Source organism: Syngnathoides biaculeatus, chromosome 6 (genome assembly GCF_019802595.1).
Source record: "Syngnathoides biaculeatus isolate LvHL_M chromosome 6, ASM1980259v1, whole genome shotgun sequence".
NCBI lineage: Eukaryota > Metazoa > Chordata > Actinopteri > Syngnathiformes > Syngnathidae > Syngnathoides > Syngnathoides biaculeatus.
The window spans coordinates 24766027-24789636 of NC_084645.1; the positions used below are offsets into that span (position 1 = coordinate 24766027).

The 23610-nt window shown below is 41.0% G+C and overlaps 1 protein-coding gene across 5 annotated transcripts in view; it reads left to right on the top strand.

The window, feature by feature from the left end:
• The first annotated feature begins 4344 nt into the window (after window positions 1–4344).
• peak1 (pseudopodium-enriched atypical kinase 1) overlaps window positions 4345–23610 on the top strand; it is a 64102-nt gene continuing 44836 nt past the window's right edge. For 2 of the 5 annotated variants that reach the window (XM_061823454.1, XM_061823452.1), the window contains exons 1-2: window positions 4345–4922; window positions 7122–7258. The gene's annotated coding sequence lies outside the window, so the exon portion shown is untranslated. Of the gene's footprint in view, window positions 4923–4951; window positions 5264–7118; window positions 7259–23610 lie in introns of those variants that run through there. The other 3 variants (XM_061823453.1, XM_061823456.1, XM_061823455.1) reach the window with 3 other exon arrangements.

The window sequence follows — 23610 nt, forward strand, 5'->3', positions numbered from 1 at the left end:
AACAAATTAAACGAATATTTCAAGGTACTGCTGTGTATATAAAAAGTAGTAATACTAATCAGATACTGCTTACTGTTTCAAAAATGAAAGATAATTAAATCCATGATACAATTTCCAATTTAAATATGGCAACCGGGACAGCACGGTGGATCAGCTGGTAAAGCGTTGGCCTCACAGTTCTGAGGTCCTGGGTTCAATCCTGTACCCACCTGAATGGAGTTTGCATGTTCTCCCCGTGCCTGCATGGGTTTTCTCCGGGTGGGCACTCCCAGATTCCTCCCAGATCCGAAAAACATGCAACATTAATTGGACACTCTAAATTGCCCGTAGGTGTGATTGTGAGTGCGGCTGATTGTCTCCATGTGCCCTGCGATTGGCTGGCAACCAGTTTGGGGTGGACCCCGCCTCCCTGCCCGTTGACAGCTGGGATAGGCTCCAGCACTCCCTGCGACGCTCGTGAGGATAAGCGGCAAAGAAAATGGATGGAATATGGCAACCACTGTAAATAACTAAATTAAACGAAATTACATTAAAATCAGATGACGTATTCACCAAATAGGGGAGAGCATTCTCATTTCTATTGCTATTTTTTAATCATGTTGAAAAATCTTCATTATGAAAGGATTATAGAGAAAACAAAGCAAGTAAAATATTTTAAATCTGAAAGTTAGCTTGTAAGTGGATTTTTTTTTTTTTTTTTTTTTTACATACATTTTCCCATTAAACATTTAACCCTTTCCGGGCAGGGGTTGCAAATTTGCGACAAAATATTAATATAATCGAAAATTTTAAGTCCGGATTATCATTTTCTGAAAGCATCCAATTTTATTTTTTCTCTGCAAAATTTTATTTGGTCCAGAGAGGGTTAAAAATGAATGATTACTAAATTTAAAGTTTTTTTTTTTAAAGAAGTTTGTTAGAACGTTGCCACACAAAACTCAAAATATTCAGTCATCTCTGGAAATATTAAAAGATGCATTTGATGAGAGTTATTTATCAGTGTTATTTTTTTATTGTAACATTTTTCCTCTGTAAATGTGTAAAATGTCACTCATCAGATATGATTGGGTCCACCCAGCCTTGGAAAATGAGCAGAAGAGCTGAGAGGAGGAGAACGAGGAGGAGAAAATAATGATTGGAATTTGCTTTCAAAAAAAAAAAAGAAAAATCTTGAGTCATTCCCACATGTCAAGCGCTGGCTATAAACTCCGCCCACTTTTTTTTCCTCTTCCCAATGTGTTGCCTTCAAGTTAGACTCGTTTTTTTCACGACTGACCCAGCAAGCATGTTTCTTATTGAAGTGACTATTATACCCCCCCAGCCCCCACCCAAAAAAAAAGAAGTGACCGGAAATGAATGGAATGGTCCTTAACCAGCATTTTCCTGTTATTTCCCACAGCACCTGAAGGTGCTTTCCCCCCTTTATGCCCATCATAGGAAGACAAGGTTGAATTATTTGCACTAGATGAGCAACAAGACACGCTTCGCTTGACGAACACATATGGAAAAATGCATACTTTTAATATTTAATATTCAAATAATCAGTTCTCTGTTGTGCCTGCCCACCGATCAAGTGTGAAATTCATCTGGTGGTTGAGTGAGCTCTGAACTCGCATTTTGGGAACATAAATGTCCATCCATCCATTTTCTTTTCCGCTTATCCTCACGAGGGTCACGGGCAGTGCTGGAGCCTATCTCAGCTGTCAACGGGCAAAAGGCGGGGTACACCCTGAATTGGTTGCCAGCCAATCGCAGGGCACATGCAGACAAACAGCCACACCCACAATTACACCTAGGGGCAATTTAGAGGGTCCAATTAATGTCGCAGGTTTTTGGGATGTGGGAAGAAACCGGAGTGCCCGGAGAAAACCCACGCAGACACGGGAAGAACGTGGAAATTCCACACAGGCGGGACCGGCATTTCAACCCCATTCCTCAGAACTGTGAGGCCAACGTTCTACAAGCTGCGCCACCATGGCGCCCGGAACATAAATATGATATATATATATATATATTTTTTTTTTTTAAAAACAGGATTACAGAGTGAATCAATCGAAAAATGGCGGCCTCATCTTTGCATGTTTACAACCGATATTTGCTGTCAGCCAGAAATATGGTCACTTTTTCCAAAAATTGATACTATTGGGGGTGGCACGGTGGGTCAGCTGGTAAAGCGTTGGCCTTACAGTTCTGAGGTCCTGGGTTCAATCCCGGCTCCACTTGTGTGGAGTTTGCATGTTCTCCCTGTGCCTCTGTGGGTTTCCACCCACATCCCAAAAACATGCAACATTAATTGGACACCCTAAATTGCCCCTAGGTGTGATTGTGAGTGTGCCCTGCGATTGGCTGACGACCGGTTTAGGGTGTACCCCGCCTCCTGCCCGTTGACAGCTGGGATAGGCTCCAGCACTCCCTGCGACCCTCTTGAGGATAAGCGGCAAAGAAAATGTATGGCTGGATGGATTTATGTTCCCAAAATGCCAGTTCAGTGCTCACTCAACAACTAGATTAATTTCATACTTGATCGGTGGGCAGGCACAACAGAGAACTGATTGTGAGGATAAGCGGCAAAGAAAGTTTGTGAAACTCCGGCTCTTGAAAGCTGTGGTTGTCGATTTTAGATCACGAGCAAAATAGTTTGATCACAAATGGATGAGCCGGCACTGATCAATTCATTTTACACTATCGCACCGCTTCATCCGCTCGTCATCGCTTGGACTTTGGAAAAAAAGTCTTTGATAAGATGGAAGAACATTTTTTGCTTTTGTGAAGTATTAAAGGCTTTTCGGCCTGCGGTGGGGTCGGCACGAGCGCAGACTATGATGCGCACGTCTGGTGGCTGTGATGCGTATGCGTACAATTTTAATTGATGACAGCCTGTAAAAAAATTTGCTTTTCGTGCATATTAGCGTTAGTTGATAGCCTTACCGGGTTTATTTTCTGATAATAATATTTGATTCAATTGTCTGTGTGTGCCTAAAACACATCCAAATGCAGAATCTATCATGTTTTGTTCCACGTGCCCCTCCCTCCTCACGCGATGGACTATTCCGTCCTCTGTCAGCACATGTGCATACTTGATTCGGGGCAAGGGCAGGGAAACAAACGTGTTGGCGTGTTGTGAGGAAAATGGGGTTATCCCAGCGGAGCAGAGAAAGCACGAGCTAAAATAATTGGAAAATATAAAATAATGTTAAAATAAGGTATCTCAGCAACACCAAAATTAGTAGTAGTACTGCTGTCTGTGTCGGCCATGGAGGATTCTGTTGGGATGAAGCGGAGCGTGACGTTTGAAGTGTCAAAAAAGGTCAAAATATTGAATTACACAAAACAACAAGAACTATTATTTGTTTTCTTTCAAATCACCACATAACTTTTCCTTAAGAAAGCCTAATACAAATAATACAAACTGCCTAACAGTGTCTTGGTGTTATAACCGTTTAAATAATCGATATTTCGACACAGTGTGGGGCAACACGTTTACAGATAATATCACGATGACAGCCATATTTTCTTTATCATTTGCGTTAAGTGACAAATATTGCTGCATCTTACTGAGGTAACTGGTAGACGTGAAGACATTTGTAATTGACATTCGGTGTTAAAATGTCCTGAATAACCAATGTGCACAGTCAAAATGTACATTTTTTTCCCATCCATCCATTTTTTTGCCGCTTATCCTCACGAGCGTCGCGGGGAGTGCTGGAGAGCCTATCCCAGTGGTCGACGGGCAGGGGGCGGGGTACACGCTGAACCGGTTGCCAGCCAATCACAGGGCACATAGAGACAAACAGCCACACGCGCAATCACACCTAGGGGCAATTTAGAGTGTCCAATTAACGCTGCATGTTTTTGGGATGTGGGAGGAAACCGCAGTGCCTGGAAGAAACCCACGCAGGGACGACGGGGAGAAGATGCAAACTCCACACAGGCGGGGCCAGGATTCAACCCGGGACCTCAGAAGTGTGAGGCCGATGCTTTACCAGCTGACCCACCGTTCCGCCGAATTTAGAAAATATCAGTTTGAAATGACTTGAGAATGGGATCAATGTCGAATCGTAGTGTAGCTGTCAGTCTTTTTGCATGCCTGCCATGTGAAATGTGACAAAATCACAATCGGAGAGAACATGCAAACTCCACACAAGTGGGTCTGGAAATGAACCCAGTACCTCGGAACTGTGAGGCCAACGCTTTACTAGCTGATCCATGATGATGCCGCCTACATTTAAAAAACTATATTTTAAAAAGCACAGTTTAGGAGTACACAATTTTCAGTAGGGAACGGATTAATGGCACTTGCATTCATTTCAATGAGGAACAGCGATTTGAGATTGGACCATTTATAACGTGGTTACAGAATTAGTCTCATCTCTATGCTGTTAATATTAGTTAATAGTTAATCTTGTAAAGTGCCCATGTCGAGTTTACGTTCGTGGCTGAAATGCATTCTGGGTGGGTTTTTTTACCTATTTTTATATCGATTTATTTTATTTTTTTATGGAGGTACGGCTCACATGTAACATTATTTTTTCTTTTGGGGGGGGGGTGAGAAGGAAAAAATACACCCACAAAATAATAAATGTCATTTATTGACTGTCCACCCAGTTTGACGTACGGATTAGAGAGTTGCGCGTTCACGCTACCCTGGCCAGTACAAAATCCCGGTGCGCGCGCTCCCGGCGCGTGGGACTGGTTGAAGTGGGGCGGAATGCAGCGGCAGTTGTCGGAGCCACGCAGAGCGAGAGAGACGCAGGCGGAGGATCCGTGGACGGACGGGGAAAGGGGAAAAAGCCCACTCGCGTTAGTGGCACCGGCCGAGCTCTCCGCAGTCTGGAGTGTGGCGACGAATAGACGCCTTCCTTCCCACGCGGGGGGATTTTTTGCGTGACGAGAGCCGCTAAGCTAAGCGTCGAGGAAAAGAGGTAAGAAAAAAAAGTTAGCTTAAAACAAAACAAAAAAAAAAAAAAGAAGAAAGCTGCTACAAGTCTCCTCGCCTCGCTTCTTCCCCCGGCGTCTAACTTCCACTTTTCAGAAGGGGGCAGTGCGATTAAATGTCCACATTCTTGGCGTGGACAAGTTTGGAAGCTGTTGTTGTGGACTAAAAGAGGGTTCTGGCATCGTGACGTTTCCACTTCACGGTCTCGTCGCGCTTGAAATCCGACTTTACAGTCTGGCTCGTCTTTTTTTTTTTTTTTGCTCCTTTTTTAGCGTAAAGTTCTACTCAAGCTGAAGTTCGGAGCTTCGCCTTGCAGCACTGCCGAAGGTGACCAAGCCGATAGTTCGTGGTGCTTGCCAGGCGTCTTTGAGAGGACACACGGGGGGGGGGACATGTTGGACATGTTATCTTCGCGTTGTTTCAAACAATTTGTTCACCTGGAGCCTGTTGGGTCTCCAGAATCTTGCTTAATTTTTTCTTGGTGCCGTTACCGGCCTTTCATTTGAAGGTATCGGGTACTGGTGAAGGCTGCCGATAATCAGCCACTGATATTTAAAAAAAAAAAAAAAAAATCGGATGAAATTATATAATTTATTACGATTATTTATATAATTGATTATGAAATTATGTCCTACTTGACAGTAGTTGGCCGAACGCTGCAGCGTTTTGCAGCAGATAATTTTCATGAGTAAGAAAAGGGAAAGTCCATTCATCCATCCATCCATCCATTTTCTTCGCCGCTTATCCTCACGAGAGTCGCTGGAAGCGCCAGAGCCTATCCCAGCCGTCAACGGGCAGGAGGCGGGGTACACCCTGATCTGGTTGCCAGCCAATCGCAGGGCACGTGGAGACAGACAACAGCCCCACTCACAATCACACCTTTGGGCAATTTAGAGTGTCCAATTAATGTTGCGTGTTTTTGGAATGTGGGAGGAAACCCGCGCAGGCACGGGGAGAACATGCAAATTCCACACGGGCGGGTCCGGGATTGAACCCGGGACCTCAGAACTGTGAGGCCAACACTTTACCAGCTATGTCATTGATTAATCATAATTTCTCATGTATTATGCGCACCCCAAAGCTGTCCTAAGAATTCTTCTACCGATGTATAATGGATGTCTACAAGTCATGAACAAAATGAAAAATATTTCACGTTTTGTTTGTCCTTTTTTAAGGAATTATTCCGAAGTAAAGCACTTTATTTGAACACAATACATTTTATTTTTCACAATACACGATTCACAACCTGACTTATTGACTAAATGACAACACACAGAGTTGTGCTCATGTTTGATTACCTAAGCAGAGCTTATAACACCTGTACAAAAGGTGAAACACATCTTAATGTTATTCAAATTAAAATGTCATTTATTTCACAAAGCATTATCATTAAACAAAATATAATCATAAAAAATAATGGTTGTGGTTCAGTTATTAGGATTAAAAATAAAAACTTTCACAAATTCTGCCGGTGTTTATAAACTCACTCACGAGCACTATTGTGAATCATGTGAGGATAAGCTGATTGGAAAATGGAATGGAATGCAGCCATGTCATTGGAATGAAATTGTAGCCTGTAGCTTTTTCATAACCTAATAAACGGCGGTGGCATATTGGAATGAAAGTGTACTGTTTTTTCATAACCTCGAAATGGCAGCATACATTTACAAAATGTAAATAATTTTTTCCATTTTCTCCTATATTTTTGTATCATCCGGAAGATTGACTTGATGTTTTTTTTTTAGGGGGAATACTGCGCATTTTACATGAGAAATTACAGTAATTCAAAGTACTGCTAGGTTGGGTACTCCGTATCGGCGAGTACTCAAGCGTGAAGACTCCTGCTAGCTTTCTTTAAATATACATGGCACGCATGATTACAGGATTGCACATACCTGAAATGAAGAAGGATTAGTTTAGTGCCGCAATAATAGATATAATATGGACACGGAATGCTACTTTTGACACAAAATAGGTATAAAATATGGAGGGGGAAAAAAACATTTGCGTCCATAGCATGCAATAGATATGTCAAAATACCTGAATTGATCAATTCCATTCAAACTCATGTTTTATATGTCAACATAAACCCGCCACGATTTCAAATGCATCTGGTTGACGCTAAAGAAAGATCAGCTGTACTAGTGTGGGCTTTTCGTGTCATATTTTTTCCCCTTTCTAGCAGAAGCCTGAAGGTTTCGCGCCAACACTGAGTACGGTTTTTGCACCGCGGACAGTTCCCACCGCCTTGTGGTCTCCCAATTCCAGCAGAAGAAAACCAGACCCAAAGCAGGATGCTGCCACCACCGTTCTTCACTGTAGGTAAGGTTTTCTTTTGGTCATAAGCGGCGTTGCGTTTGTGCCAAAACATACCTTTTGGAATTTTGGCTGAAAAGTTCAACCTTGGTTTCATCAGACCATTAAAAAAAAAAAAAAAAAAAAAAAAAAAACTCAAAACTTTTTTTGTTCAGCTGGAACCTGGGGACTTGGACAAGGTGAATGGAATAATGAATAGTTCCAAAAAGCATTCCGTGTCAGCACAAAACCTTCAAAAAAACTGTCAGGAAATGGCTACTAGAACGGAAGAAATGTATTTTGCAGTCGCCGTGATTTGACACAGGCACGTAATCTGCACAGTCGAGCATGAAAAAAACAGGCGTTTAAAATTTGTTACGAGTAGAAATGCATAAATATTGAAAGACATTGCTTATTATGTGTAGTCTTGACCAATGTTCCCTCTAAGCTGCGCCACTGCGCAATTGCGCACTTGTCGCACACTCTCAGCGCACATGAAAACCGATCCAGCGCAGTGAACCACAGCCTGACACTCACGGGAGCTGCTGCTCAGCCTACTTCTACTTCCTAGTTTACCTGACACCGCCCCCACCACTCTTAAAGGGGTACACTCATAATTACAAACAGAACACACACCCGCAACTTTATATCTGCGGGCATGACTGTGGACCACACCCGTAACTTTATATCTGGGGGCATGACTGACCACGCCAGTACATTTTTCAAATTTGAGTGACTGATTTTGGGTTCATCAGAGACACTTTAAATGGGTCCAAGGTGTGTGGTGCAGACTACCATTTTTTACGTGAGTTGAATGCGATTGGTTAAACCTGAACGTAGCCACATCACGCGCTTATCGCAGTTTCTAAAAGAGGCGTGCTCCACGTCTGTTTTAGATGTTCACCCAGCATTGTTCTCAAATCGGACCCGTTTGTTGGAACACGCTGAATTGGGTTTGCTAAATTGGATTTAGCTCAGATTCAGACAAAAACCAGCAGTAATGTGTAAAATGGAATCTTTCGTGTTCAAGATGAATGAAATACAGAGAAAACTAATTGTCACACGACTGTTTCTGACCCAGCAAGTATTCTTCAAAATTAAAATGTGAAGCACTATGAACATGTCAAATTTGATTTTCCGTTTTAAATCGAGTCGGAATTGGACCTCGATGGTACATGGTTTGACTTAAAAGCTTCTGACCGTTTATACACAAGACATTTTGTTTGAATTGCATCTAATTTGGCGGAAAAAACAAATATGAATTGAATTTGGTTTGACATGACGGTTTATGAACCAGAACGTTTATCTTCAAATAGGATGACTTGTGTGGGAGATAATGAGAAGTTAGAATTGAATTTTTTTTTATATATATTTTTTTGTCTTTAATTGAATCTTGATGGAAGTTATGACTTTGACCGCATCTGACCATGCGTGCACCTGGCAAGTTTCACTGAAATCAAATCAGACTTATGTGTCGCAAGTAATTAAACAGGCAATAAAAAACTGGAAATGTCTTTGGTAAAGTCTGTATCAGATTTGGATGAAACGTGGTTTGCGTATAAAAATGTAAGTTTGTGTAGACGTGACCTCAGTGCACAATGAATTTGGGGAAGTGAACCATTTTTCAGCGTCTCGTGACGTTCGCAGCGGCTTTCTAAATCTCTGTTCATTGGAAACAGACAGCGGCCTCATGAAATACGACATGTTTGTGCATTCACATGTGGCTGCAGTTGTTCTTACTCAGATTTTTGATTCCCCCTCCGAGCCGACTGTGTCAACAAAGGCACAGGCGTCTGGCAGTGTTACCTCTTCACATACGAAACGAGGACCAAGACGCGGACACGTTGTTAACATTTCAAATACTCCTCTCCAAAGGATGTGAAGTAAACACTTTTTGGATTGTTCTCCTAGATTGTCGCAATGTGGAAACATGACCAATATTCCTAGCGGCGAGGACGTGATCTTTGACTTTTATTTGATTTGTGGCGTCTTTGAGTGACAGCAGCGCATTTGCGGCGTGCGTTTTGTCTCAATGGTTTCGGCATTTCATGGGTTGATATGTGTGGCTCACTTGGCTCAGGCACATGTTTGCTCCCTCTTGTTACGCCCTCTTGTTTGCCTGCCATTGACCCTCAGCTGCGTTATCGTTTGCATGCTGTTGAAATAGTTGGATAGGGAGACATCAAAAATTCCATGTAATACCTTCTTTAATTACAGAACGGGACGCTTGCGATGCTCAGCACTACGAATGTGGAATATCGAAAGCGTAAACATATTAGCGTCACTTTCACTCCCGCTACCACAGACTCTGGACGTCTATGAAGACTTGTCAGGAACTTGGCACAGGCGTCAGACCTCAGTCCTTCTGCAAGTCGAAACGGCGTGGCAGAAGCATATGATACCAGAGCGGATGCGTGAAACTATGAACGGCTACTTCAACGTCAGAGTAAATTCATGTCCGTTACTAGTATTATTTTACTCCACTTTTAGCGAAGGGGAGGATTCACAAAGATAGCTAGCTGGTCATTGTTAGATAGAAATAGAAATAACTAGTGATGTTTGACAAACATTCACGGGCAGTTTCTTTTAGAGCTTGGGAGGAAATGTAGCAAGTTTAGAGGTCACAGATTTACAACGGTACCGACAAATGTTTTTGCTACCCCATTAGCAAAGGTTAGTGATAGACGGCGGCAAGTACAAATTCAGGTTATGTTGCAGCACCGAGGAATGTGACGCTCTCATAAACAAGGACCTGGTGTACAAATGACTTTTCGTAGAAATGAGATATTGTGACATTACACCTTTTGATGGCTGAGTATACAAAATGGAACTGACAATAATTTAGTGACATAAAGAGTCAATAATTACTCATTTGACAGTGGCTTTGTTCGTGTCTCCTCTGAAACAAATCCTTCTCAAAGTTTCATGTGATACTACAACCCCTGACCTTTACCCCGTTGCCCTGAGCAGGGCCTAAGCCTGGGAACAGGTGTGGCCTTAAGGTAAAACGGTGTATAGTCAGACTCTCACACACATACCAAAATGACAGTACTGTTACTCATCTCCTTTTTTTTTTCTTTTTGTCTTAACGGAATTACAATCCAATAAGAAGTTCTGTCAGAAAATAAAGTATTCACGAGTAGTAAGTGGACTCTACGAACTTTACATCATAGAATTGCTGAAAATGATTCCCTTTTAAGTCCAATTTTGCTTTGTAGCCTTGAACAAATCTTGCTCCAGAAAGTTATTTCCAAAAATTCACAATAGTAAACATTGCTCTTTCGCACTTCACGTTCATGGTATATTGCAAATTAAAAAAAAAGAAAGAAATGTTTCCCTTTTATACGATATATATACATAGCCTGGTGGAGAACTGGTTAGAGTGTCTGCCTCACAGTTCTGATAACTGCGGTTAAAATCCCAGTCCCACCTGTGTGGAGTTTGCATGTTCTCCCCATGGCTGCATGGGTTTTCTCCAGGTCCTCTGTTTTCCTCCCACATCCCAGGCATTTAACCGTGTCCCTCTGGGAGTCCTGTGGGGGCTGCTTCAGGAGTATGGGGTACCGAACACATTGATATGGGCTGTTTGGTCCCGATACGACTGCTGTCAGAGTTTGGTCCGCATTGCCACCAGTAAGTCTGACTTGTTTCCAGTGAGGGTAGGAGTCCACCAAGGCTACCCATTCTCACCGATTCTGTTCATAATTTTTATGGACAGAATTTCTAGTTACAACCGAGGTGTAGAGGGGGGTCCGATTTGGTGGCCTCAGTATTCCATATCTGGTTTTTGCAGATGTGGTTCTGTTGGTTTCATCAAGTCGTGATCTCCAACTCTCTCCGGAGCGGTTAGCAGCAGAGTGTGAAGCAGCTGGGATGAAAATCAGCACCTCAAAATACAAGAACATGGTCTTCAGTCGGAAAAGGGTGGCATAGCTTCTCCAGGTCGGGGATTAGATCCTGCCCCAGTTCTTGGGGTTTTGTTCACGAGTGAGGGAAGAATTGAACGGGACGTCACCAGTCAGATCGGTGCAGCGTCTGCACTGATGCAGACTTTTTTTTATCAGCCTGTTATAGTAAAGGAGTTAAGTTGAAAGGCAAAGCTCTCAATTTACCAGTTGATCTACGTTCCTACCCTACTCACCTTTGTTCATGAGATGTTGGCCGTGAGCCATAGAACAAGATCCTAGATACAAGCCTCCAAACTGAGTTTCCTCTGCAGGGTTTCTGGGCTCTCCCTTAGAGACAGAGTGAGAAGCTTGATCATCTGGAATGAACCCAGAGTAGCGCTGCTGCTCCTCCACATTGAGAGGAACCAGATGAGGTGGCTGGGGCATCTAATTCCGATGCCTCCTGGACACCTCCACAATGAGGTTTTCCAGGCACGTTCCGCCAGGAGGAGACTCTGGGGATGACTCTGGACATGCTATGGAGATTACGTCTCTCGACTGGCCTGAGAACACTTTGGAATCCTCCCAGAAGAACTGGGTGAAGTGGCTGGGGAGAGGGAAGTCTGGGCATCCCTGCGAAAGCAACTGCCCCTGCCACCTGACCTCTGATAATTGGTATAAGGTGGATGGATGCATGTATTTCTATCTCGTATCTTTCACTTATTACGGGTGTGGTCTGGAACGTACCCCCAGTGATAGAGGGGGGGATTTACTGTACTTGGAAGTTCACCAGCATCACAGAACTGTAAAAAGGAAAAATTCTTCCATTTTTTTAAAGAGACACTGCTGTTTTCATCGACCCTTTTTACCTAATGAAGGTCTATTGCAGTGCAGCTGCAGATGCGTATTTTAGTCTCTGATATTCTTGGTCAGATGTGTAGCAGTAAACAGTTCATATTCATCCTAATATGGGTCTCACACAGTTGTCCCTGTGCACATGAATAAAAGATTAGAAACAGAGCTGAGCGGCAAGAAAAACAAACTCATCGTTTGCTTGGAATTGCTCTTAAATAATGTTTGTTGGAAATTATTTCCAAGGTTTGGAATTTGTCAAGTTTCAGTGTTCAAGTGGCTTGTGCCCTGGCTGTTACATAGTTTGTATTCAAAAGGAATTTGTTCTAAGCCACCTGAAAAATAAATAATAAAAAAAACAACTTTATTTTGTTGGAGACTCGATATTGAAAGGGTGGGCGTTTGTTAGACGATAGTTAAAATAGTTTGTGTACATTAGAAATCTGAAGTGTAACTGAACATGCCCAAAGGAGAAGAAGTGTGTCTTTAAAAACTAAATTAGTAGTTCAACATGATTTTAGCCTGGTGTTGTGTTCTTGATGCAAAACAGTCCTTAATAACAAAGGACCGTTCAGAATGATGCAACCAAATCAGATGGGGGTTCTGCATTTTCAAGGTCTTGGTTTCAGACTTGTCATCCAGGGTTTATGCAGCCCTCAAAAGTGTCATGGCTATTGACAGTAATGTGACTCATTGGAAAAAAAATATTGTTGACAGAATAGATCACAGTGGCACTTTAATTTCATCAAGCTTGACAACCAATGTCAATGTGTTTTGATTTTGAGACAAGGAGACGCCTCACCTCATCTGCTCTGTATTTGTTTGTCGCAACCCTGTATCCAACTCGCAGTCAGGTGAGTGCATCATGAAGTATGATAAATGTTTATTTTTTTACCAATGAATATATAAAGTGTATGATTTCTGCACTAGTCAAATGGAAGTGGATTTGATTTTAGTCTGTATTCTGTCATTTCAAGATCATTTCGCTAAACTTATCACGTGGGTGTAAGAAAATCAAGTTAAGATTATACTGTTAATTAAAGATCACGCTGTGTAACAAACGGTGCCCTGGAGTATCGTTCGAAATTGCTTCAACTGCCGGATCAATCACGTCAGGATATGCGCAACCTACTCCTCCATTCGGCAAAACAGGTCTATGCACACTCATCTGGTTCTGGTGTAGGGGCGATGACAAAGCAACTGAAGTGTTTAAATGACTACAATTTTTTTTTTTTAAGCACAGGATTTCTATCTACAGAGATATTAAATGTTGAGGCTTCATTCTTATTTATGCATATTATATAAAGTATGTATTTAATATTTGGATAAAGACACCATTATGAAGAATTTTTTTTTTTGTAAGTTCAGCTTCAAATAATCATGTAATCAAACTGTAAAGCAAAGCAAATTTCTTGATAATAGCACATTTCATACACAATATGCTTTACACGATTAAAAGGACCGTAGTCGGCTATCCCGTTTTCCGGATTTTGTCATGTGATGCTCTTGTTTTGTGAGTGTTATTTGATTAACACCTTTTGTAAATGAATATGTGGAGGAATTAACCTACCGCAATTTCTGGACCATAAGCCGCACCCGATTATACCTTCCTATATTTACCTTCTCTGCTTGAGCGCCCCTGGCGGCCATTACAAAAAATGCATAAATTAGCCACATCATTACATAAACCGCAGGGTCGAAAGCGTGTGACAAAAGTCGCGTCTTATAGTCCGGAAATTACGGTAGGTTTTCGTGTGTATGGTTCCATCTCCCATCATTGACAGTTGTGGTCCTCTTTAGATAGCCATCTTGCTGACACAAATTAATAGCGCCTCTGCTGGTTGCCGCTAATTAGTGCACTACATTTTACCTTACCTCCATCAAGATTCCCAAAACGAAATTCCACACAATCATCACAATTGTACATTTAATGACCAATTGGCTATTATTAAAAATGTCCCAAAGTACCACCTTTACAGTTATTACAAATCCACAATTTTATTGGACTCAAGGGCCTATTATTTTGTGTCCATTCAAAATTTGAAGGGGTGAGTAAAATATTCAGTACAAATATATTGGAGAACTCTCTTGCTTGTGTTTATAGGTGTGGCTTGAATAAAGTGTGACTAAAAATGACAAAAAAACTGTGATTGCTTCTCAATATGCTCAATACAAATATGCTCGGCTATCATACCCGTAAATGAAAATGGGTTATTTCCCCCGTATATTCTCATCTATTCTTTCAAACATTATAGTCTTGTCTCAGTTTTCTCTCTTTAGTTCTAGTGGACTTTTTCAATGAGCTCTGTTGCTAAGCTTTGCTGTGTTTTGAGGGCAATTAGCTCTGATGAGGACCTTAATGACCCGACTTGAGTTTAAAAGCTGCCGTGCTGCTATTCAGTCCCCTGTCAAATGTTTCCTTTCATCAAAGCATTCTATTTAAAAGTGCGTCTTGCTCACAGGACACGCAGAGTTCTGCGATTCAGCATTTGCGAGAAGCCATAAAGGGCATTGGGATGAATGAAGTGTGCCCGGCGTCATTATTGTCCTTTAGGAAATATAAACCGAAAGTGGATCCTCTGCCAGAAGCCTTTTGGATAACTGATTGTGGATGCATTTTCCGTCCACTCACCTGTTTCCCCCTCCCGCACATTGTTTGTAAAAGGCAATGTAATGTTGTGGTAATGCCTCGTTGGGAAATGATTGATGAGGGTCATGGTAGACATTGCGTTGGCTCCTTTGGTAGTCGTGGCAAAGTTGAAATGATGATTGAATGATATCTACGTCTTTAATGACCTGTTGGCAAAGTCCCCAGGTCCGAAGACCATCTTATCAACAATTGAATTGTGCCCCGTTCATGATTTCTGTTGGGGTTGGTTTGTCCCAATGAGTCAGCACAGTTTTTATTCTGCAACCTTGTTAAAGGTCAAGTGTCATCCCTATAAACATTGTAAAATAGATATTGTAATGAAAAATACATATAACATTATTCGCTTCAATGTCTGTACGAAAAAATAAATATGAGCATAGAGCGCGTCATTCATGAGCAAAGTTGCGGAAGTGTCATTCGACATCCTGTATTGGCTGCATCTCCTGTGCGTGATGTCACCCCAGACATTCGCCATTGAAAACACGGTCCGCATCCTACTATGGGAGACGAACACGCCCCTTCTGACACAAAGCTCTTTTTGAACAAGAAAAACACAACACAACCAAGTGAAGTTACCGGGGCAATATTACCCTATCGTTACCCGTATCGTATTCGGATGATATGTGAGCATGGCCAAACCGCCTCCCTGTCCGATCCACTTCCGTGCCAGAGATAAGCCATCGCGGCCTGGCGCTGCGATGAGCCACCCCGGCCGACAAGGCCGGCGGCCAGCTCGGCCTTGACGACAAGGCCGGGGGGTGGCTCATTTTCGCCACTGAGGGGGCCGCTTTATGGCGTTGGCGTCGCATGCCGCTGAATGCGCCATTGCTGGCAGCGTTTTTCATAGCCGCTGTCGTTCGTGAGCCCGACGCAGCAGCCTTTGCTGGCGAGCCAACGCAGCAGTCTTTGCCGGCGAGCCCGAAGAGGAAGCCGTCTGACGCGCAGATCGACACATTTAGCACGCCTGTCATACGTAAGTGGATCTTTTGTTACGTTATGAGGCATCAATTACGTGGTCCGCCCCAAACATTTTTTTTTTTTTTTTTTTTTTTTTTTTTAGTAGCTGTATACACCTACCTGTCATTTGTAACCCACGAAGCTCTCGTCCTTTGCACCCGTGCAATCCATTTTTCACAACTGACTGGGTCTCTTGGAAACTTATGAAGGGTAAATCCATCCTCCGAAGTATTCGAGCGATATGCAACAAGCCAGCATTTTGGCTAACACGAAGGAAGAATCTGCAAGCTTCTGCAGGTAAAACTAATAGAAACAAACGAGTCCACTAAATGTCGCTCCTGCCCCGTACGTCACTTCCTGCTTCTTCTCGAAAAAAATCCCTCGAGAGGATTTTCATGGCTGGAGTTACTAAAAGCCATATACGTGAAAATCACGTTTTGTGTGGAAAAAAACGGATGGGTCCTTATTGGCTGCCATTTTTTTCATTAATAACATACTAAAAATCATCCATTTCATGACACTTGACCTTTAACTGTGTTGCTGTTATGTAACACTCAGATTTTCCTCTAAATATGAATGACTTCTGAATCAGAATCAAATCATTACTCCATGCACTATTCTCAAATAATAGTCCAACAAATTAAAAATCCCATTTAATTATTTTAGTGATTTATTGAACCGGAAGCAAGAATACGGTGCAATATTTTATCTGTTGCTTCTCCATCCAGAAAAGGTTTTCATTTAGTTTAAAATGCCTGACTTTAACGAGGATCCCTTGCTTTAACTTGGCCAATGGTAGTTTGTTTTTGTGCCTGTCTGTGCAATAAATCGCTGACTTAGGTCAGCTGCAGCCTTTCAAGCTAGTTGGTGGGTTACCTAGCTGGCTAACTATCTACCTAGATGTCACCTTTTAATGCTGTGCCATTCATTCTGTCACTGCCATGGGTCCATGTGGACTCGTCGGACCACACAACACTTTTACGCTTTGCAACAGTCCATCTTACATGAGCCCGGATCCAGAGAAGCCGGCAGTGTTTCTGCGTGTTGTTGATGAATGGCTATTTCTTTGCAACGTAGAGTTTTAAGTCGCACTTACGGGTGTAGCGCCAAACTTTATTCACCGACATTGGTTTTCAGGCGTGTTTCTGAAACCATGTGGTGATATCAATTACATTGATGTTGGATTTTGATGCAGTGGAGCTTGAAGGGATTGAAGGACACGGGCACTTAATGTTGGTGTTAGACTTTGATTGCAACAGATTCTCGGAACTTTTTGATGATGTTGTGGACTGTAGATGAAATCGCTAAATTCCTTGCAATTGTATTGTTGAAGAATTTTGTCCCAAAACTGTTCAACTATTTTCTCCCGCACTTGTTCACAAAGAGGTGAACTTCACTCCATCGTTGCATGTGAATGACTAAGCAATTCGAGGAAGCTCCTTTTCGACCCAATCACGGCATCGACCTGTTCTCAATTAGCTTGTTCACCTGTGGGATGTTCCAAACATGTCTGATGAGCGTTCCTCAATTTTCTCCATTTTTTTGCCACCTGTCCCAGCTTTTATGGAATGTGTAGCAGCCATAAAATCCCAAGTTAATGATGATTTTTTTTTTAACATAATTGTCTTTGTAGTGCATCCAATTAAATATAGGTTGAACATGATTTGCCACACATTGTCATCTGTTTTTTTAATATTTAACACAATGTCTTAACTTCATTGGTGTTTGTATTTCCTATGTTTAAATATGTAATATTTGAGATACGAGTGTGGTTATAAGTCAGGCACCATGTTTTGTTCTGTCTGGAGTTCACAAAGAAGCTTGAGGGACTACATCAAATATTTAAATCTTTAAATGACATTTTGCAATTCCATTTTAGTCATACATTCCACAATCTAAGAACAAATACGGAACACAGCCTGAGGTGGCAACGAGAAGCCACAAAGGACCAAAACAATATGCCGGGAGAGCAACGTGCTTGGATGAATTTGGTGTCCAATTTAGAGAGAGCCTCTCGGCTCAGCGCCATAGTCCTGCATTTCCCCTGCTTAAATCTGGGTGTGGATTTTGAAGAAAATCACCGTGACGTACAAATAAATTGCACCGTGGTTATGGTGAATCCATCTGCTGGAGCTATCATAGAGGAAACCCTGCAATTGTTTAGCTTCATTAGTTTGAAAAATCTTGATTTTTTTTTTTTTTTTTTTTTGTCACTTATGTTTCCCATCATCAAACAAATTTAAATATGAGCAAAAGACAAGACAAACACAAAATGCAGTTTATAAATAGTTTTTATAATTCGGGGAGAAAAGCATCCAAACACACACGGCCCTAAAAAAAAACGTAACTGTGGTTTATCATACCCAAGTGCAATTTAGCTCACCACACCCACAAAGAAATCATAATTTAAAAACAGCATTTTAAGTTCATTTGGGTTACATTTGTCTGGTACATTTGATCGATCATCTTTGTAGGGAAGCTACAAAAAAAATCGGCACTGTACTGTGTATTAAACATTTAACTTGCACTTTTAACACCTTATAGACTCGGGACATTTCTGTTTGACTATCACAGTGTTATTCAGTCGCAAAGTTTTTGTCGTCCTTGAAAAACATTATAAAAGGGCACTGTTCTTTTCAAATTTCTTGTACTGTATTTGGTGTTGGTGAAAAGGGTGCTGAATAAACCGAGCGCTTCATCATTTGCATTTTGATGGAATACAGAAGCGGAAGATTTCAGATGAGATAGATGTCGGTGGCGGCTCTCGTGCTTCTCTACAAATCCGCACATATTAAGCATTCTTCCTGTCACTGGAAATGCACAAAGACCTCTTCCAGTGTTCTTAACGCTAAAGTAGGTCATGATGACTCGCCTATTGCTGTTGAAAAAAAAATGTGAAATTAGAAAAGCGCCGTGGCGCATTATTGCTCATTCCTCAGTTAAGACCCTCTGTCTTTTTCAATGGTGATTTTTAATCCTCTCCTAATTCTGTCATGAACAGGTCTGCCTGCCAGTCAATTTTATGAAAAGCCGCAGCTAACTAAATAGGTGACTTCCGTCCAGTGGCATTATTATTTTCAGGTCACGTTTTACACATCAACAACCAAAATGTAATCACTTAGAAACTCAACATTGGTTATACTGTTGGCCAATGTCAACACTATGAATATGTAAAATTTAATACTATAAGACATGGAAATCATTTGGATGAGGATAATGCCGTGGATACTGACTACCAGTAGTAGTAATCATAAAAATCACCAGATTAGGCTTTATCATATTTGGTCAGTGTTAGTGATTTATAAGCAAAGATCACTTTTAACGTTGGAATGAAACTACAGTGTAAAGCTGGATTGATGTGCAATATTGGCACCATCTCAGTTGTTTGCAACATAGATTTTTATTGGTCTTAATTCTGTGACCTTTTATTATATAGACATTTAAATTCCTCTTTAGCCTACTGTAACTGGTTGCCTTAAAACCATAGTACAAACTGGACTTAATGGGCATATTATACTAATTTTTCATCAGATGGTGACAATGTGTCACTCTCGATTCTTAAGGTTGGGAAGATATGAGAGAATTCTCAGTGAAAAGGCATATTTCCTTATACAGTGATGCCTCTGTTCTCAAACACAATCCATTCCAGAAAACTGTTCGAAAAGTGAATTGTTCGAAACCCGAATCAATGTTTACCATTACAATGAATGGAAAAAGAAATAATGCGTTCCAAGCCTAAAAAATTGGGCTTTTTAAAGTTTTTTTTTTTTTTTAGTTTTTACGGATAATAAACAGCATAGTAGAAATCCATGTATAGTTTGAATAATTTATATAATAAAATAATTTAAGAAATATGTTTATTTTTTGCTCAAAATGTATGCTTTAGTAGTAGAGGGGAAAAAAAAGGATTTCTTTGGATCCATGATTGGGGGTTAATACAAGATGATGAGAAGATAAACAACAGTCACTACACGGACACATCTGTGTACAGAGGCAGGATTTTTTTTTCGGCGGCGTGGGAATTCACAAAGTGCGTCCTGGGTCAGCTGGTCTGGCCGCGCCCAATGTTATTTCTGGCTTTTGTTGGGGGCGTTCGAGTACCGATTTTCATTCGAAAACAGGAGTAAAAAAAATCTAAATATTTTCATTCGAAAACCGATTTGTTTGAAAACGGGGATGTTCGAAAACCGAGGCGTTACTGTGCTTACTTTACAGCTTGTAAATAAATAACCCCCATCCTGACCTCTCTTGACACTCAAAAGTGCCTGTTGCACCCAACAGTCGCGCCGATGGTGCTCAAATTTCACTGTGCAGACTCAAGCCGGGTTTTAGAGCCCAAGCTGAGCAAAAGACCCTGCCGGAATTACGTGTTCAGCTCACACAACCTGCTTTTAGCCTTGCAACGCTAAGTCCATCCACGAGTTGAGCTCATTAACAGTGTAAGTGCATGTGCGACAGAAACTCCTCTGCCGTTTAAATGCATGTTGATGGATGTGCGGCATGATAGGGATCACATGAAGCTCAAAATAATGAGAAAACAAACAGACCTTGGCACACACTCTGGTCCATATCACAGCTATATCCGGCTGGAAGAACGATTAGCCATTGTGGATGAGACGATGAGTATGACGTGTCTGTCTGGGAATGGTGTGAAAATGTCATGTTGCACTTTCAGCAAGAAAAAATCTCTTGACTTTATTTAGAATCATACTTTGCAGATTTGGTGAATTGACTGCCGCAGCTCCAGTGTGGTGGTGCGGTGGGGGTGGCAGGTTGGGTGTCCTGCCCAGAGATTGGCATGCAGCCACTAGGCTTTGACAGGAGGGCGAGGCTGGGGGAGGAGTCTGCAGCATGGGGGATCCAGAGGATTGACTGACAGGAACAGTGGCTACGCAACAACAAACCCACATGTGCGAGGCTGGCAAACAGTCCACAGCACAACAAAACACATTTGCAAATCTTGTTTTGGGTGGGCCTCAGTTATTCGCAGATATTTGCTGTTTTTAAACTATATCAAATAGTGATGGTTAGTTTCCCGTATATCTAAAGCTACTAACCTTTTTAAAAGTGAGCTACTTCTTGTTTACTGCTTACTGTGATAGGCTAGTAGTTATCGACACAGTTCTGAAATGACTATTTTTTTTCAAAATATTGTTTGTCAATTTGTCTTTTTTTATAATTGATGAATATGATTTCAAATGTTTTCATTTCGATCCCTTTATTTACAGGAAATTATTTCGAATTGATGGTGCGTAAAATTAACACATTATGATTTAGTTTCTGGGTTGGTCTGTAACAAATGTTGATCATTGTTTTCCCAAGTCAAAGCAGATGTTAAACAATGTATCTAAATGATTCATCATCAAAATAGTTGTGAATTTGCTGATCGATGTAAGTATTTTCAAACAATGATTTCTTTATCTATTTTTGCCCGTTAGGCATATAGACAGAACAAATAGGTGTTAGATGAGCAGGACCCACATACAGTAATGAATGTTTGCACTTTTTGTGAGATTTTTGTCGGTGTGCCATGAGATTTTTCATATGTAACAAATGTGCCTTGGCTCCATAAAGATTAGAAATCACTGCCCTACAGCATTCATTGTGGAAATCTTGAAAAATGAATAAATGACAAAAGAAACAATAGAAGAGAATTAGCACAATAGACATTGTTTTATCGTCCCCTCGATATTCTGTATATTGCCATATCGCCTGGCACTACCTGCTAGTATAACTTGACTATAACTTTCTTACATTTTTTTAACCATTTTAATTTTTGTGGCTCGTGGTTTCGTAATTGTAAGACCGCCCATTATAGAACATATCCCTTTGTAGTGTTATTAAATGCCTACCTTGAGTTTCAAGGTTAGGGGTACTGCCATCGTGGATATGTAATCCGTAAGTGTAAATGGCTCTGTCTCTCCACGTAAGGCTTGTGGTTGTCTCGCACTGGGTTTGAGGTGGACCTTGCCAAATGTCTTCTGGGATAGCTTCCAGCTCCATGTGACCTCTGCACAGGTCTAAGCAGTGAAGTTGATTTATGTCCATTGTGTCATTGTGACACCATGTAGCCAAATGTATCATAAACAAAGGCGCTAACACGAAGCGATTGCATTTTGTGTTCATCACAATTTGCATAGATGGACGTACTTCAAGGTGTGTTGCAACTTAGTTGAATATTTATGTCATTTGCATAATCTGTATGAGGTCTTAGCAATGAGCACTCAGAAATTAAAAAAAAAAAAAAAAAACTATTCTAGAAACAGTTTCATAAGAAGAAAGATTCTGTTCGGATACAATACAGATAATTGCAGCGTTGCATATTGGGCAATACCAACATTGATCCGATATATCAGCAGGAATCACGCATACTTTAATGTCTTTTTTAGTATGGAATGCTAGAAAAGGCTTCCATGAAAAGATATTACTCAAACATACAATAACAATAGTATCTTTGAGAAAAATCCAATCATTAACCAATGTATTACAAAATGTTTCAGGTTAAACATAAGAACATACAACAATTGAGTGAAATAAAAATGAAAAAAAGATATATCCTGAAAAATGACCTCAATAAATCCATATATTATTATACTGTACAATATTTCAATTGCAACATAATCACTATATTTAACTTCAAACATAAGTACACGATCAGGATTTTTAGACCTGATCAACAATCAGCAAGTTTGGAAAAAAATGACTCACACACACATTGCTCACAAGATGAAGCAATCTCTGTTTGAATGACTTGTTCATTTACTGTGTGTACTTAATTAATTGTTAATTGTTCCAAAAAAAAAACATAGATTTATAATAAATAATGTTTGTTCATCTATTTATGCCATTGAGACATAGTGACAGGCAGAACAAATGTATGGTCCTCTATTTCTTGGTAGGAAGTACATACAATAATTAATGTATACAACACTTTTTGTGACATTTGTGTTTGTTGATGTCACTAATGTGCCACGGCACCTTGCTTAGGAATCACTGCATTAGACCATACCAGAACTACCAATGGTATCAAGAAATTGTCTACTGACATACCTTGATGAAAGGGCAAAGACCTCTAAAACAGGTCATAGATATTCCATATTCAGAGTTATAATATAACGTGTTCCCTTTCAGACGTTTACAGGCTTCCACAGCATACCTGTGTTTGATCCTTACAGATTTCTTTAAGCCACTCAATTGAATTTACATCCCTACCCCTGTCGTATCTGGAGGCCCATCGTAACGGTGAATCTCGCGTTGTACCAATTTCTGTTTCTCCCGATGGGTTAGTCTTAATTTGCGGCAACCTTAATCCCATAGAGCTCACCCACGAGTAGCCACCTTCATCTGGAAAATAAGGAGACATTCTCTCTATTACTCATCACTCCCTTTTGCCATTTGAGTTGATCAGCTAGCTGACACTGAAGAGAGATGGAAACTTTCCCACATTAATTTCCGCAGAAATGCTGTTATTACATTGCTGAGCAATAAACTGCACTGAGGACCGTAAAGTAAAATTCCATCGAATGCTATCATGCTCCACTTTGTACAAAGATAGCAAAGCACATCACTGCAACCTGTCGTGAAAATGAGGTATTGAGTAGGATATTTTTGCATGTTTTACAATTGAACTGCCCAAAAATTGTGTTGCTGTGAATTAAATTGCCGTTCTGTATAAAACAGCACCAGCACAGATTTGGGGGACAAATTATAATTTGGTGGGATCTAAGTGTGAAGAATGTGTTGTGCCATAAATTGAGTTGTTTCCAGGGGACATATGACCTCTTTCCTGTGTCGTTGCAGAATCATATTTAAATATAGCATCTGATGCTGTCTAAATGCGATCCCAGTCATTAGCTCTCAGAACAGCCCAGATGCTTTTTCCACCCTGGCTCGGAGACTCACAATAATGACATCATGCTAAATGCACACAGCTTTGCACGCCACTTAGCACTTCTCGAGCAATTTCACACACATGCTTATTCTTTGATGAGTCTTCTGTCCACCTTCTGAAGGTTGGGATGGCTTCATTTTCA